Source organism: Lepidothrix coronata, unplaced genomic scaffold, assembly GCF_001604755.1.
Source record: "Lepidothrix coronata isolate B3197 unplaced genomic scaffold, Lepidothrix_coronata-1.0 Scaffold170, whole genome shotgun sequence".
In the NCBI taxonomy this organism is placed as follows: domain Eukaryota; kingdom Metazoa; phylum Chordata; class Aves; order Passeriformes; family Pipridae; genus Lepidothrix; species Lepidothrix coronata.
Genome location: NW_016690350.1, coordinates 644138 through 660685, shown reverse-complemented (window position 1 = coordinate 660685; position 16548 = coordinate 644138).

Genomic DNA, 16548 nt, shown 5'->3' with positions numbered 1-16548 from the left:
CAGTTGCTTTACAGAGCAAACCATCGCAGCAGTGCTCTACTGAACATCAAAATGCTGAGTATTAACTTTGTTAGTGCTGCTCATTTCTCTCTGTGTCACATTTAGCTGTGACCAAGTGCCTGCATGCACACACTGCTGTATCTGCTGCTGTTACCCATGGTGGGTGTCAGCATGGTAATTGGGAATGCTGGGAAGGCAACGAGGAAGTCAAAGAGGCAAAGGGATTTAGGACTCAATCCAGGGGTTATCCAAGTCATTGGGAACCTTCCCATGGGCTCCCAAAGCCTTTGCAAAGACCCTTTCGCTGTAACCACATCTGAGACACTGCAACAAGCATTACTTAATAGGCTTCAGCAGAGAAACAGAAATTTTCTTTGATAGTGTGTGCCAATCTCCCAAATACTATTTACAGCAAAAAGGCCACTTAACAGCCACCACCACTGCGGACAGAAGAGGAAAATGAAGTCTTCCTCACCTCTCAGTGCCACAGTGCAATGAGTGCCGGTAAATGGCTCTGAAATAGGGGCTCTGGGTTGCTCCATGGCTTGTCTATAAATAGCAGTTGCATTTTGATAAATTTTAAACCCATGTTGTAAGCACGTTCCAGACAGGGATGGCTGTGTCTTGCAAGTCACTCCCAAGAAAGCGGTAGAGTTTATTTTAAAAGGTGGCTGCAAGCAATAGTTTAGTAATGAAAACTTATTCAGAAGGCTTTAATGTTTTTAATGCAGTGTCTCCAACGAGATCCTGTAAGGACTGGGACTGTGTGGGAAGATGTTACCTCTTCCAAAGAATCATAGAATTGCTTAGATTGGAAAAGATCTCTAAGATCATAACTGTTATTCCAGTACTGCTGTGTTCACCAGTAAACTATGTCCCTAAGTGTCACATCTACACGTCTTTTCAATCATTCCAGGGATGGTGACTCCGTCACTGGCCTGGGCACTCTGTTCTAGTGCCTTTTGGTGAAGAATTTTTTCCTATAGAAGGCACAGATTGCTTCTTTTTAACAACCATTCCTCCTTGTGTGTGTACAGTCCACACTTTTAACTGGCTGTGAAGAGGCAGAGGACCAGAAAAGGATGTGGAAATAAAATAAAAACAGAGAGATACACGTTTTCTACCATCCAAATAAGTGTTGGTTTGGGGTTTTTTTACCCTTTCTTGAAGATTCAGTGCACAGAAGTCAGGAAAATCAAACTTACGGTTCCCCCAACAGCCATAACTCTGCTCCTGGAAGAGAAAGAGCAAGACATAAATATAACCTCATACCCAGCAGCACGTGCAACATATGTGCAGGGAGGTAAGTTATGGGTGCTGCGGGAACCGTGATTTTGAATGTCCTGACTTCCGAGTTTAAATTTGCAAGTCCAGTATTCTGGGGAGTTTCTTTCTTTCCTTTTTGCACCCTATAGTTGTAAAATGTATTACAGCTCTTGCTTTGCTTTATGCTGGAATGGCAATTCAGACCCTGTAACTGTGACTGAAGACTCTGTTCTTCATGAGAATCACAGAATGGTTTGAGTTGGAAGATCATCTCAGTCCACTCCCTGCCATGGGCAGGGGCACCTTCCACTAGACCAGGTTGCTCCAAGCCCCATCCAACCTGGGCTTCCACACTTCCAGGGATGGGGCAGCCACAGCTTCTCTGGGCAAGAAGATGATCACAGTTATTATTCATAGATTTTTAAGGCTCTGTGTGTGTGCTGAGCTGACCCCTGTGTGGGCACCTCTGTGGAGGTTGCAGTTCTCCCTCAGCAGGGTGTCTACATGTCGGTGAAGAAAGAGGCACAAGGGGAGATCACACTACCTGTTTGCTTTAAATTTTAGCACGTGTACCCTCAGTTATGTCCCACTGATCTGTCATCTTCATGACAATAAATTTGCATATCTCTTTTAAATTCCTACTTCATTCTCCCAGATGAGACTTTCAGACATTTAAAAGATTTTCACTAAGTGTCATTAAAAGAGAAAGTCTACCACGCTTTGCATTTCAATTGGACTTGGTATCCTAAGGAGCATGTATTGAAGACTTTCCATAAATTCCAGACATAGCTACCCTGTTCTCTTATTAGTGATACTGATCTACCATTACAATAATTTTCACAGAAATTATTATTAAAAAGTAGTATAAAGTACTGTCTGTTTGGCAGTATTTTAAAATAAACTTGTTAAACTATCAGAAAACTTGTCAACCCTGGGTACAAAATCTGCTGTCTTCCTTCCAGCCGTGGGCATTTTGTGCTGAGAGGGGCAATAAGAGGAGAATGAGATCACCAGGGATGGTGATGCTCAGTGGCTGGAAATTTTGCAGTTTTGGCAGACCCGTGGTACATCAGTGGTAATCCTGACCATGCCATAGGTGTGTATAGCAAATACACACTTAAATGCCTTGATGGTTTCCTTCTGCTGCTGTTCAGATTACCAGGAGAGTCTCTCCTGTGGACAACTACATATATGCTGCTTGTGGAGGTAAAATCAAAACTGATACTGCATGTAAGGAAACATCTGTGTTACTTTATCAGGTTAAAGTCTTTTTGAGTCTGTTTATGTTTCCAGGGCTGCTTCAACCATCTTCCTCCTGCCAGAACCAAGTAGATGTTATAGAACTTCTTTGTTAATGTGTGTTTTGGAAAAAAAAATCAGTCGAAGCTGAAAAAACTTTAATGCAATAAAATTCATCCCCATGAAGGCCAATGTCTCAGATCCACATGTGTAAGTTTGCTGACTAGAGGGAGATTCAGATATGCTCTGAAGGGCTCTGTGGATTTACCAGCAGAGTTTGTAAACTTGAGCTTGTGCTGTTCACCATGTTAAAAATACATCCAAATGGCAGGTCATCCTCTATATATCCTGCCCGACTGCAAATCTTCACTCTGGGAATATTTAACCGTAGCAGACTTACTGCAGACCTATGTAAGAAGGAATAATGTGGCGTAAATAAGCTTCATCTGACTTTTTCTTGCAATGCTTTGTGCAGATTTAACATGCATGTCAGGTGTCATGGTAGCTGTTGGAAATCCATAACGCTGACAGTATTTGGTAATAAAACAATAATCGCTGCGTGTATCTCTGATGGGAAGAGATTCACATCCTTTTGAATCCCTAATTGTGTGCCACACTACATTAGAGACAGATAGTTCATTGTCTCCACCTTTCAGAGAAGGGAAATTCAGAGCAATACGCAAGACGTTCCAGAAATAAGCTGGTTTAATGAAGCAGCAAATTAGACCCTTCTATCTCTTTATTTAACATGTAGTCCCTTGAATTTATCAGAGTTCATTACAGAAGAGCAAAATGGAAAAGAAGCTGCAAAATTCATTTGTGATTAGAGCTAATGATTTTGAAAATGGCTTTTCATATTTTTCTAGATAACGGCTATTATTTATTATTAAATTTATGTCACATTTGCTCTAATGAAATTATATTCTCTCCCTTCCATTTTTCCTGCTGTTTATGGTTTGGGTTTCATAAAAGGAAGAATCATAAAGATGCTCTATGTTTCTTGCCAACTGCAGTGCCTTTGACACAGCTTCTGATAGCTTACTCCTGTGACTCATGTCAGAAGAATGGTTTTAAAATTTCCTTCCTGATTTAATCCTTCTATACCACTTGACAGATAATGAATCCAAGTAAATGCACTGATACTTTTTCCCCCCCATAATTTCAATTTCAGACATGGAGTGAGTAATGGACTCAAGGCTGTAAAGTTAAAGGAACAAAAAGACATTTAAGCAGCAAAATAAAAATATTCAGAGCTCCTGCCTCTCTCCAAGCTCTGCTCCCCATCCTGCTGCTGGCAGGTGAGTAGGTGTAAACTGAGGGAGGTTTACATCCGCCCTGCTGCACATCCCACCACATCCCTGACAGCACTGATCCTTCTCGGGGCTGAAATGAGGGAATTGTAGGATGGCAACATTAATTTCTTGATTTTGCCAGCTTTGTCTTTGGTATTTTTACAGCTTCCTGAAGGAGGGTTTGTGTTGTGATATGAGTTTGATAAAATGCTTTCAAAATGCTTCATAATAATCAGAGTTGCTTCAGATGGGGTTGGAACTAGCTGATCTTTAAGGTGCCTTCCAACCCAAGGCTTCCTATGATTCTAGGAAATGTGATATCAGCCCATTAGCTCATTTATCCATGCAACGTCTTTTCTCTGCTTTGTTTAATATTTGAAAATATTTTCAGTAGTTAATGGTCCTTATTCCAGAATACCAGACATGGAATCACCATTTTTGACGTAGGATATTAAGTGAGCTGCTTGTGTTATTTTTGGGAAGGATCTCCTGAATCATCATTTATAATGACTGTTATTTTGCTCTGCTCTTTCTTTCCAGCCTCCCTCTTGTTGCAGTGTTTTTTCTCTTTCTTCTTCATGTGATGAAACCAGAGTATGAATGGGAAAAGTTCATTTGTAATGTGGCCAGCCCTGTGGTGTCAGCTGAGAAAGTTTGTGGTTATTATTTCCTCCTATGAGGAGTTTGTGGATGACCATTTGAGCTTTGAGAGGAACAGTTTCTTTGGCAGACCATGTGCAGTCTCTGGGCAACAGAGCCCCAAATGTCCCCAACATAATGCTGTTAGACCAGATGCTCTGGGTCAGATGGTCACTCCATCCCTGAGAGATGAGGGACTACAGCATTTATTCTGCAGGCTCTTTTTGTCTGGGTTTCTGATGAACTCAGGGATTTTGTGCACTTTGCTTCTAATTCTCTTCTCCCAAAGGACACATGGGGTTCCCGTACATGATATGTGACCAAATGACCTTGCTTGTAAGTTTGTTAAACACACAATTAGGAATTAGCTGTAGCAATCTCCCCGCAGAGCTCAAGCAATAAAAGGAAAAACTCATTATTCAATACCTTATTTCATGCTTTGGAAACAAAAGCCACAACCTTAGCACTTCCTCCTCTTACAGCCTCATGGTTTCCATCAGTCTTTTCAGCTCATAATGAGATTTAGTGCTGGAGAGAAATAGTTGTGCCAGAAAACCAAGGTGGGGCTTTTCTGGTCAAAAAAAGTAATGAAATTTGTAGAAAAGCTCCGTTTTTGACTGGAAGAACAAAGCTAATGCCACCTTTGTAAAGGTCTTTGACGTCGTCCCCCGACCCCTGCTACGTCAGGAATATGTTTGTGGAAAGTCTGTGAGATCTCACTGAGCAAACTTGCCAGAGATTCACTTTATGCCAAAAGAAACGTCCCGTTGATGTTCACGCAGCCTTGGTTGGCTCATGGATTAGGTCAGGCTGGACACGTTGGGAACACGCAGCTATTCCCCATCCCTGCGTCACCAGGTAGAATTGCTGCTGCCAACAGGCCAGCAGAGAGGAGAGGCTTTTCCCAGAGTGATCTGTGTCATATTGTAAAGTGAAAAGGGAAAAAAAACCTTCTGTGGCTGTGCACCTCCTGCAGTAGATTGAATCTGAAGGCAGGAGTGCAGTAAAAGTATGTTTTCTGCTAATAAACTGAGCAGAAGTGACAGGGAAGTCAGTGCAACACAGAGCATGCATCTTGCTTTTTGCCATTTTCCTGATGATCTTGTCTTACCCAGGGCATTTTGCAGACAAGTGCAGTTATCTCTTATCCCTGCTAAGGATGCAACGGGAAATACAAATACTTGAAGGGTTGGGATGCTGTAAAGCTGTAATAACTCGAGGACTTTGCAGCTATGCAGGACTATAAGAGTAATAAATCTTTGAGTTTATCATACAGCAATCTTAAAAATACCCATTTCAGATTTTTACATAATTTTTTTTAATATCCGAAGGGCTTAAAATGTGAATTAATTTCTCCCAGTTAAGACTAAATACCACATCAGGAGGGGCCAGAATGTGGTTTGAGGTGCAGAGATGTGCATGTACCTCATCCAGCATGCAGCATCCTGCCACCCAGATCTGTTTCTGCCTGTATGTGACCCAGGAGCAGCTATTCCTGCTGCAGTCCACCCTGCAAAAGGACCCTTAATACCTGATGTCTGCCATTCATCCAGTCAGAACATCCCACTTGCTACGTCACTGCCATCACCAATGGAGGCCACGGGGATTGGGACCAAAAATACCAGTGTGCAAGGTTACGGCAGCAGTAGCAGTGGTTTAAGGCTCTCCCTTTAATTGAGCTGCTTTGGCTACTCTTAAAACACCACAAGGGCCGAGGTGGGACCACACAAATACCTTGGAGCTTGCTCACTCCTGGCACTGTGCCTGCCCCAGTGCACGGCGGGCCGGCGATCGCTGCTCTCCCTCCTCCTGCCACAGCAAGCTGAGCTGGCAGTCGGGATTCCAGTGCCCTTGGCTGTGGCATTGGCCTTGGAAGGAGCCCTGCTGCAGGCTGGAGCTGGCCAGGCTGTGCTGAGCACGAGCGCCTTCACGTCACCCAAGGGGCAGCCTGCGCAGCCTCACGGGAACCACCATCAAAGCTCAGCCATGTGCCTTAAAATGATTAATCTCCATACTAGCACAGCCCTGATGAGTGCACTCAGGGCTCTAATCTTAATGAATCGCATAAAATGTTGTGCCCTTTGGAAAGGCAAATACAGCCCCGGTAATTATGAGCCGCTTTAGTTTCTGCCCTGACGTCCCTCTCTGCCTGTTGGCTTTGCTGTCTCTACATGCAAATTTCCTCAGCACACCTTTGCCTTTGGATCACCAGCGAGCTCTGACAGTAAGGTCACCCTCGCGCCTGGAGCGTGTCTGGAGGTGTAGGAGCAGATGCTGGAGGTACAAAGCAGAGATGGTAATTACTCACTCATTTCCCAAATGAGCATATGAGAGGTGGCACTGACCCAAACCCAGTGCTGCCATGAGAGAAACCCCGAAGTGGAGAAACAACATCAGGCAGGGCCAGGGAATGAGCCCCCTGTTTCCCTGGAGGTGTAGGGGTGTGAGTAGGCAGCCTGGCCAGGGGAGCAGGACCAGCTTGGGGGTCCCACGGTGTTGAGCAAAGAGCTGTGATGTGGCCCAGTGTGTGCAAAGGGCTGGTGCAGCAGCGGGGGCGGCCTCGCTCTCCCTCCGGGACCTCCACGGCATAGCCCAGCCTTTGAAGCTGCAACAGTCGGGGCTGATGCTGGGGAAAAGAACTGAGGATTTGGTTTGTTCTTGTTCAAAGGCTTTATTCCTCTGACAGCTGAGCTGGAGTCAAACCTGACTGTCCGCTGAATCCAGCCCTTTTATTTTTTCCCTCTTTAAGTTCCGAGTTTCCACTTTACATACAGTCATGGCAGGCTTAAGCTTGACTGTCAGAATAAAAGCCTTTTCTTTTCATATCGCTTCCTCTCCACAGTTCAAAACACCTCCAACCCAAGTGATGTGAGCTTCAAAGGCTTCCCCATGCTGCACCCAGGGCTTTCGCCTGCTGCAGCCTATTCCGAGGTTTCTTCCTGGCCTGCGGATCTGAGGGAAATCTGTGGGGTTCCAGTTGTTTAACTGAGAGCTGTCAGGGTGCAGCAGAGAGCAGGGCTGTAGATAACAGGCATTGCAGATAACTCCCAGTGTGCTGGGAGCTGGTGTTTCTTATGCAGGGAGATCACTCTGTCCTGCTATTGGGAGAGCTGGGATGGATTTGTCCTTGTACATAGAAACCTCAAGAGCTTCTGCAGCTTATGTTGGATTAGAGGAGGAAGCACAAACAACCATAGCCATTTTCAGGCCAGAGGAAAGCCCCAGCTCCCGGGAGGGGAGTTCAGTCCTGGGTGCTGCTGGTTGAGCTCAAGTTGGGGTTTGTCTGTGGCAAAGCTTGCTCTTCCGTCCTCATTCTGGGCAGCTTTTCTGGTAGAGGAAGTTGTTTAAGATGCCGATAAAGATGATAATGTACAGAGGGATTTCTTTTAAGTTCCTGATTTATTGAAACCACGCACTTTGTTTTGTTTTCCCCTAAGTTTGTGTTTAATGGTAAGAAAACAGGAGTATTCAATTGGAGAAAATGAAGTGCATGATCAAATATGCTGCTCCATTTAGCCTTATTTTCAACAAAACATCCTGTTTATGCAGTCAAGAATAAGTAAAATCCATGTCCATGAAAATTGTACCTGCTTTTTAAAAACCCATGCAAATTGTTGGCCATGTCACTCCAACTGGTAACCAGGAAGGGCAGAACAAGGAGCAGACATGGGGAAGTTTCAGCTGATGATGTTCATTCACACAGGAGAAGAGAAAGAGCAAGAAAAGGTCAGTGTAGACTAACAGTTGTGCATTTTTTTCAAGGGAAGATACACTCCTCTCTCTTTCCTCCTAGGCAATTAGTGTAATTATGGGAACCAGCCATTTAGCAGATTTCTGACTGAACACACTCTCAGCATTGGCTGTGAGAGGTAAGGCACTTGACATCACGCCAGTTAAACACAAAGCACTTGCTGCTTAAAATGTCATCTCAGACATGACGATGAAATGAGCTGGAACTGTCCCAGCTCTGACTATTAACTTTGACAGGATGAAGGGTGTAAGGACACCGTGATGGCAGATGTGAAAGGGAACTGAATAGGTAGAACAGGAGAATTTGAGTACCCAAGAACTGATTTGCTTCTGCTCTTTACTGTGTTAAGCATGTAAAACTAAGGGATGGCTGGTTACATCACTCGCTGGATTTTGGGTAAACTGAAGGAAATATTTCATCATCTCTAGTGTAATTGCTCTGCCCTGTTGAAGGAAGTTGAGTAACTGGGTTTAGAAAGAGTTGGATTTAGAAAGAGCTGGAGCAGTACCTGCCTGTTCCGCTCTCGATGCTTCCAACAGGTCTGAAGACAGTCAACCATGGGTTGAGGGACCTCAATCAGATGTCTCAATGCTTCTCAGAAAAAGAAATCTTGAAGCTCCAGCACTGCAGGATAATCCTGGCTGGGCAATGACCCTCATAAGGAAGCCTATTTCTGATTTATTCATAGAGCCACTACATGGAGTGATCAAGGGAGGTTTCACTTTAGGAAATGGTGCCGTTCCCCAGAGAGCAAGTAATGGACTGAGCTTAGGAAACCACGTTTAACTGGTTTCTCACTGCTGCACACTCCTCTCATGGCACTGAAGTGTATTGGTCACTGAGGAATTCCTAAATTAGATGTGCCATGATTGGAATTAATAGTACTGTAAAAGAAACCGTGCTTGGCAAAATAGGAATTACAGCTCTCTGTAAGCAAGAGCCTGTTGTTTGTGCACCCTAAAGCCTATGGATGTTGGCCGCAGCTTGTCTTTGGACTCAGCAGTTTTTGCATGAGGCTCTAGTTAAAGAACATCAGTGTTTCAAACATCTGGGATTATTTTTGTATTTTCAAGCCCTATTTCCAAAATATAGTAGTGTACTGGGAAGGAATTTTCTATGTAGTACTTGAAAATCCAGCCTTTAGAGGGAGAGACTGGAGGCTCTTCCCAGGCAAAGAGGCAAAAGCCCAGTTATCCTGCTGATCCTACCAAACATGTGAAAACTTGGTTTTACAAGTCTAGTCGCTTGTCTTATTTCCAGCACAGTTTCCTCAGCTGGTACTACCCCTGCACAGGGTTAAAATAGATCTCCTGAGCTTCAATGTATTGTCAAGGCAACAAGAAACGTTATGGTCTTATTCAGCCATTCCCCACAACTGTGTTACCCTCAGGCAAAGCTAATTCAGTGGGACCCTGGTCACAGGAGGGAGGCTCCTTCAGCAACAGGAGATATTGGCTTTGGGGGAAATAGAAAATGTCACTGTCATGTGTCCCTGGGCTGGCCTTGCTGTTTTGGCATAGTCTGTAGAAGAGGAAAGTGCACTGTGTAAAATAGGGCAGTAAAATAGGTGGTGCAGGTCCACATCCTCAGCATGGGCACATTGGCTAATGAGGCAGGTCTGTGGTGGGGAAAGATGAGCCAACCTGGGTGTGCATGGCCAAAAAATCCCTGCCATGCCCTGAGGCCACTCAGGAATGGGAATTAAGACAATACCAGCAGCCAGCAAGAGCTAAGACAGCAGAACTGCTGCTGGGCTCCGTGGCTGAGTGTGGACAAACTCTGTCACACCTTTCACGTGTCACACCCACACTGCCCAACCACACTGCCCAACCACACTGCTCTCTGCTGCTTCCTTTCCCTCAGCCTCCTGCCATCCTCATCCTCTGCTCCCTCCATCCCTCCTCATCTGTGGTCTAGTGACTTCTGCCCAGATAATAAGCTGTTGGGAGGATGAGATGCATCTTCCCAGCACTGGGCTGGCGGCTGAGGCAGGCAGCCAATGCCAGCCCGCATTGCTGGGGGTTGCTTTTTTTGATCTTCACCATAAAAGCAACCAATTTGAATTCCTGGAATTATTAGCTGCCCTTTGCACTAGTGGCTCTTGAAAAGCGAGCTGGCAGAAGAACAGAGTGGGAAGTAGGAGGATGAGGTGGATAACTTGTCCTTTGTAGCAGCTCATCCTCAGGAGATGATGCAGTAGGTCACGCTCTTCCCTCGAAAGCCAAGGCTTGGCGGGCGTGCTGAGCTGCAGATGCAGCCGGAGCTTCCCTGCTGCCTCCTGCCCACAGCCACCTCCTCCTGCCCTGACCTGGGGTTTGCGTGCACCTCTCGGTCAGATGAACCCAGCCAAGCAATAAAGTGATTGCAGGGCTCAGCCCCAGGCCATGCCCTCACTTGCCTGTGCAGGACTCACCCTCCTGAGCAGCCTGTCAGCTGTATCCAGCTGAAAGATAAACCCAAGATGCTGATTTCTTGGTGACACTGAAAACTCCATGACTTTTCCTCAGAACAGCCCAAATAGATCTAAGCTCCACATTAGCACTTTATTTTCTGCATCCTAAGAGAAAACCCCAAACCCCACCACCACCAAGCCAGGGGTGGGGCTCTTTTTCCTGTCTAGCCAAAGTTGCTCTGTAATGTGGGCATGTGAAGTTAAACACCTGCCAGTTTTCACCCCAGCTCTGGTTTTGCCCCAGCCACAGCTGAAGTAATTCAGAAGGATGCGATTTACGATGTGCTCTGGGATTCTCAGAAATAAAAGTCACTAGAGAGCCATTACAATTTTCTAAGCTCATCCTTAAGGGAGCAGTAAGTGAAGTTTCCGTGCTGGAGGTAGCTCTGGCGAGGGGAAGCATTTTGCAGCCATCCCCACAGGGTTGTTAATGCATGCTTTTTGCTAACATGCCATTTCGCTGAAATTTTCACCCTTCTGAGCAATCTTGCATACGGATGAAAAGGAGAAAAAGGAACTCAGTGGTACTCCAGGCCCTGGAGGCACCTTAGCTGGGCTCTGCTGGGAATACCTGCCTTCCCATGGCAGTGACAGACAAAGCAGCACAAAGTACAGGGATGAGAGAAAAAAGCCAAAATTGAGAAAAATGAGAGAGAAATTAAGATTAAAAAAAAAAAAACACATGGGGGGCTGAAACAAAGATCAGAAAGTCGGGGACATCCTCTATGTATGTGTCCTCCCTGTTTCTGCCTTGGGTGACCAATGTCCAGAGCATCAGGGAAGGCTGGAGAGCCATGAAGCTGCCAATCCCCCATTAGCACTGGTCAATGCCCCATCCAGCAGGATGGACAGAGATGTGGCACCAGCTGCCTCTGCTTCCCTCCCTGCAGATGACACCCCACATACTGCCACACATACACCACACCTCCTGTACACACCCCAAATTGACAGAACAGCTACAGCTGCCACACACCTCGGGAAGACAGTGGGACAGAATGAAGGTGCAGAACAAGGGATTTTAGTGGTGAAATTCCCAGCTGATTCTTGGAAGTTGCAACACCCAAGATGTAAAATCCGAGCAGCTGGCTGTTGTTTCTGGGCATTGCCTCCCCGGGTAATTCTTTCCAGGCCTAATATGCAAATACAGGCAGGAGTACAACCTGTCCTGTATCCTCACACTGGCCACCACCGTGTTCCAGATAAGGATTGGAAAAGTAAAGCAACAAAACCAAATCAGAAACTAAACTGTACATTAAGGAGAAAAAAACCCAGCTCAAGGAATCCATGTGGCACCAGTACAGTAAATAAAAACTGAACGAGTGACCTCTTCTTGGTCCCCTTGGAGACAGTGGGATTAGCAGAATTCATAGTGCTCCTGCTGGTTTCCATGACCGGGGCACAGAGGAGACTTGTGTGGTGCCTGGGGAGGTGTGGGAGGCAGAACTGAAAGGGACCAGAGAGATCCATGAGGGCCCTGGCAGGGAGGAAAGGTGGGCTGGTTTATTTATTAAATACAAGCCTATAAAAGCTACTTGGCTTTGGTCTAGCCAGTTCCTGTCAAGGGATACAACAGTCTGTGGTGTGAGCAAAGATATAACGATGCCCTCCTGAATAACCTGACTCCGGTTCTTGTGTTTGGCAGATTTCTACGGCTGAGGAAGCCTTCCCAGCTCCTTCCCCCACGGCCCAGTAAGTCCCATCTCAATGAAAAATGCCCTCACTCTGCAGGTTCAGGTGTGCAGGGAGAGAGCATGGCTCCACCAGACGGTCCCCTGCCCACAGCTCACAGCGACCAACCCATTTTGGCATGCAAAGGAGAGCTGTTTCCCACCAAAAGCAATCAGCAGGAAGAAAAAAAGGTTGAAAGAATGTTTCCCCAAAGTCCAGCTAACTCCCCAAACGAATTCCATATCTTCTTGGCAAAAATACTACATTTTTGAAATGACATATCTGAAAATTACAGAAAGGCATTGAGTCCCTGCCCGTCACATAAATCCGCAGTTCCCGCTGAATCATTCGGAATTGTGCTGCCCTGGACTTTGCCAACGCAGTCACACGTCTGCGTAGAAATCTAAATAAAATTCGTGTGCAAGTCAAAGGAGTAAATTCCATGAGTAACTAGAAATTGTTAGTTTTTGTGGTATGTTGGCAGCTTTTTCTTCTTCTAGTGCTGTTTCCTGAGCAGACTCTGTAATATTCCACTTCAATCCCTCTGAGCTGACGGGAGAGCGTGTACGTCGCAATCAAAGTGATTCATGCAATTACATGAGCCAGTGCAGAGTAAGGGAGTGAGAATCCCTAATCTAGAACGTTAGCACTTATCTCCTAAATGCTCTTTTTTAACATGCTGCAGAACCATCATCTTATTCCTTACATAAGGTTCTTCATGGACTACTATGACAACAGCAGCACTGAAAAGCAGCGCAATGAGACACAAGGAACACTGGGAATATGTCACTACAACAGTGGCTCATTACAATTATTTTTATCTGCCCTCAGAAATAAAAACACTTATAGATGCTTTTTTATTGCTGAAGATCTTTGTTAATCTGTTTCATTTTTATTAGTGTCTTCCCAAGGCTCTTTCTGTTTACACACTGATCATTGATTTGGTCGGTAAGAATATGTAACTAATAGAGAGGTGTGTCCAATCCTATGAGGTCAGAATATTCCTGAAATTGTGCCAGAAACTTTACAAAGTTCTTTGAACTCTTGGAAAGGGCTTGGAGATGAGCTACCAGAATCAGTTGATGGTGACAAAAATGTTGCTGTGTAGTGAGAAAGTAAGAGGGCTCAATGTTAATAAACAGGTGTTTATTAACATTCCCAGCTTATAATTACATGCAGAAGGTGAAAATTCTGTAAGTTAGAGGGCATAATATTATCTGGTAGTCCAGACCAGTGAAATTCAAACAGGGAATAAGGTTTTAAGAGTTGGAGCAGTTTGCTGAGGGAAGTGGTGAATTCTTCATTGTTGTAAGTCAATATTTGATTTCTCTTGACATCTGGGCTAGTTTAAAGCACACCTTACCTTACCTCTCTATATTCAGGATTCACTAATAAAATTTATGGCATGATTTAGTAGGAATGCAGACAGTAGTGCCTCTTCTAATCTTAAAATCTGCACATCTCTTTAGACTTTTCAAAAATTATTTTGTTTGACGTCAGAAGAGGCCAGACCTGAGCCTGAGGGGCGTGGATGCTGCTGCTCTCCTCACCTGCATCCCATCCCAGGGCAGATACGTGCTGACCTCTCAGATTTGCCTACAAGTTCCCACAAGCAGCAGCCTCATAGACATCTCCAAAGGCAACTGCGAGTGTGAGAATTGCATCTACCAGCCTGAATTGCCTTTCATTTTCTGTGCGTTATGCAGTTACACAAACCACTGTCTGTGTGATCCAGGATCACACCAGTGGGTGCCCAGACTTGCTAAGCCATTCACACCTTGGATCCCAGCTGGCATTTAGAGTCTCAGTGAGATCTGCAGGTAGGAAGCCTCTGTTTCTCAGCCAGCCTGCTGCTGGTAACCTGCGAAAGCACTGACCGGCTCCAGCCACATCAGAGAGAGAGCCAGAAAACATGGAATTAATTTACAAAAATCTTTGCAACTCAAAAGAAGGCAAACGATAGTTGAGTGAATGCTGGAGACCCGAATTAATGTCAGCAGAAATGGCCTCTTCTGCCCCCTGTACAATCCACAAAAGAGAGGACAAATGATCAAGAAAGGTCTTGGGCTGGTCACCTGTGAAGCCTCTGCTTCGCTGAACGTTATATATTGACCTAAAGCAGAAATGTTGGGTGAGAGCTGTAACCCAGGTTACAGCTTAGAAATTCAGATATTCTTGCATGACATGTGTGTTCAGGTCATTTCAGGCACTAGAGATAACTGATTTGATGTCTTTCATGCTTTGGGTGAACTTCTACACCCAGACAATAAATCTATATAAGCATCTGATGTAAAGACATTCTTCCTGTACGAGAGTCAGCAAACTTGCACCGCTTTGCTGAATCCAGACCATTGTCAGATATATAGTTTGAAAGATTAAACAAATTAGATACTGTCATTATTAAGAGGGTTTTTAGGACAAAAAGATAATTCTCCTGTCTTGCATTACATGCTTTTTCTCATTTCTTTTATGAGAAAATTATCTTTTTAGGTAGCTGATGTATTCACGTTCTTAGTCTTCAAAATTCTGTAAATTCTGTAGTGCATTATCACTTGAATAGGCCACAGAATTTTTTGAATGCCTGCTCATAGAGAGCTTTCAGTAAAATTGAGGCTTTGAGAAGAACCAGAGAGATCTACCAACTGCACTGAAAGCTAAAAATAGGTGTTTCACTCGAGGTTCTTAAAGAAACTGAGGACTTTTGGATGATCATTAACATACTGTGTCAAATCTAAAATATTGTGATTAATTCAGAGTTTAATTTGGAGATTACTTTGGAGATGTTTCCTAATTGTGATATTAGATCTTTTTATGGTGGAACATGTTTAGTGGATTTGTGAAGGTGATCTGACAATGAGACTTTCTGGGTTCCCTCTTGGGAAGAAGCCTAACCCTTCTGAAGCAGTGGATCAAAGAAATACAAGAACTTCTGAAATTCTGGTGCATTCATGAGATGGGCACTATGAAGATTTACAGTTAAGACATGTTGTGGATTTTTACTACTCTAGTAGTTTAATAATTACCTAGGAGGTTAATGACACTGAAATCCAGAGAGTCACCTCCTCAACTCTGATTTTTTTAAGGACAGAAATAATTTAATTGGATTTAATTAATATTTCATTACAATTTTGTAGTCACCTAAAGGCCATATAGATGTGTAAGGTCTCTTCTAATAGTAAACCAGTTTTAGCACAAGTTGGTAGTAAGAATATTGGTGTTAGGGTGGGTTCTAGTAAGTTTACAGCACAGCCATTGTAATGTATAATACTGCTCTTCCTGGCTGAGGACTGGCAAACTTTCATAAATTAAACTTTAGTTTTACTTTTACATTTACTTCTTATGTAAAATGACTTTTACAAGTAATGACTGAGTCTACACAAAACTTAACAAAATTCTTCCCTTCCCCCCTATTTTTTTCTCCTTAATTCTATAGTGTTTTTTAGGGATCAGGAGGTTTAGAACTGAAAGTGATAATTTGTTTTTGAAAGTTCTGGGCACCTGGGGATTGTGAAAATAATCGTCCTGGTTTACATTAATTTTTGGTTTCTGGGACACAAATAAAAATTTAAAAGAAGGTAATCTCTTCACCTGGTTTAAACTGCTGATGGGTTTACAACAGCTAAGGATCCATCCCAGTTATTTTTAATACTTTCACGTCAAAATTGGCTTATCCCAGTTTGCTTTTGAAGCATCCTTGGAGTAAGGCTTTATTTACTCAGCCCATATTTATCTTGAGTGCACTTTATGAAATAACCGTAAGCACCCAAAATAAGGCCACGTTTTGTAATGAAAACACCTCCAGACAGACTGACCCCCCGAGGGGATGCCACTAAGGAATCGATTCGACAGCTCGTGACCGGGACTGAACCGAGCGGGAGCACGCTCAGACACTCGGTGTGTTATGTGCCCCCTTCAGCTGCGCTCAAACTCGCCTCAGCCAAGGAATGAGACTGTCTGAGGGCTCAGGGAAATGTGGGCTCTGCAGAGGTTTGGCCTTCCTGTTTGGAAAAAAAAATATATAAATTGAAAACTCTGAGAAAACAGGGACCTATGTGTGAGAGCGGGATGCACCGGAGGAGGGGAACAGCACAGAGGGCCCAGAGAGATGGCAGTGGGAGCAGGGAGGCAGGAAAAGGGACAAAAAGGGAGTTAGGAGGGAGAAGAAAGGTTAAAAGAAGTATAAAAAGTTGGAAAAGTAAAGAAAATAGAGAAGAAAAACAGTGAGAGAAGCAGGGAAGGAA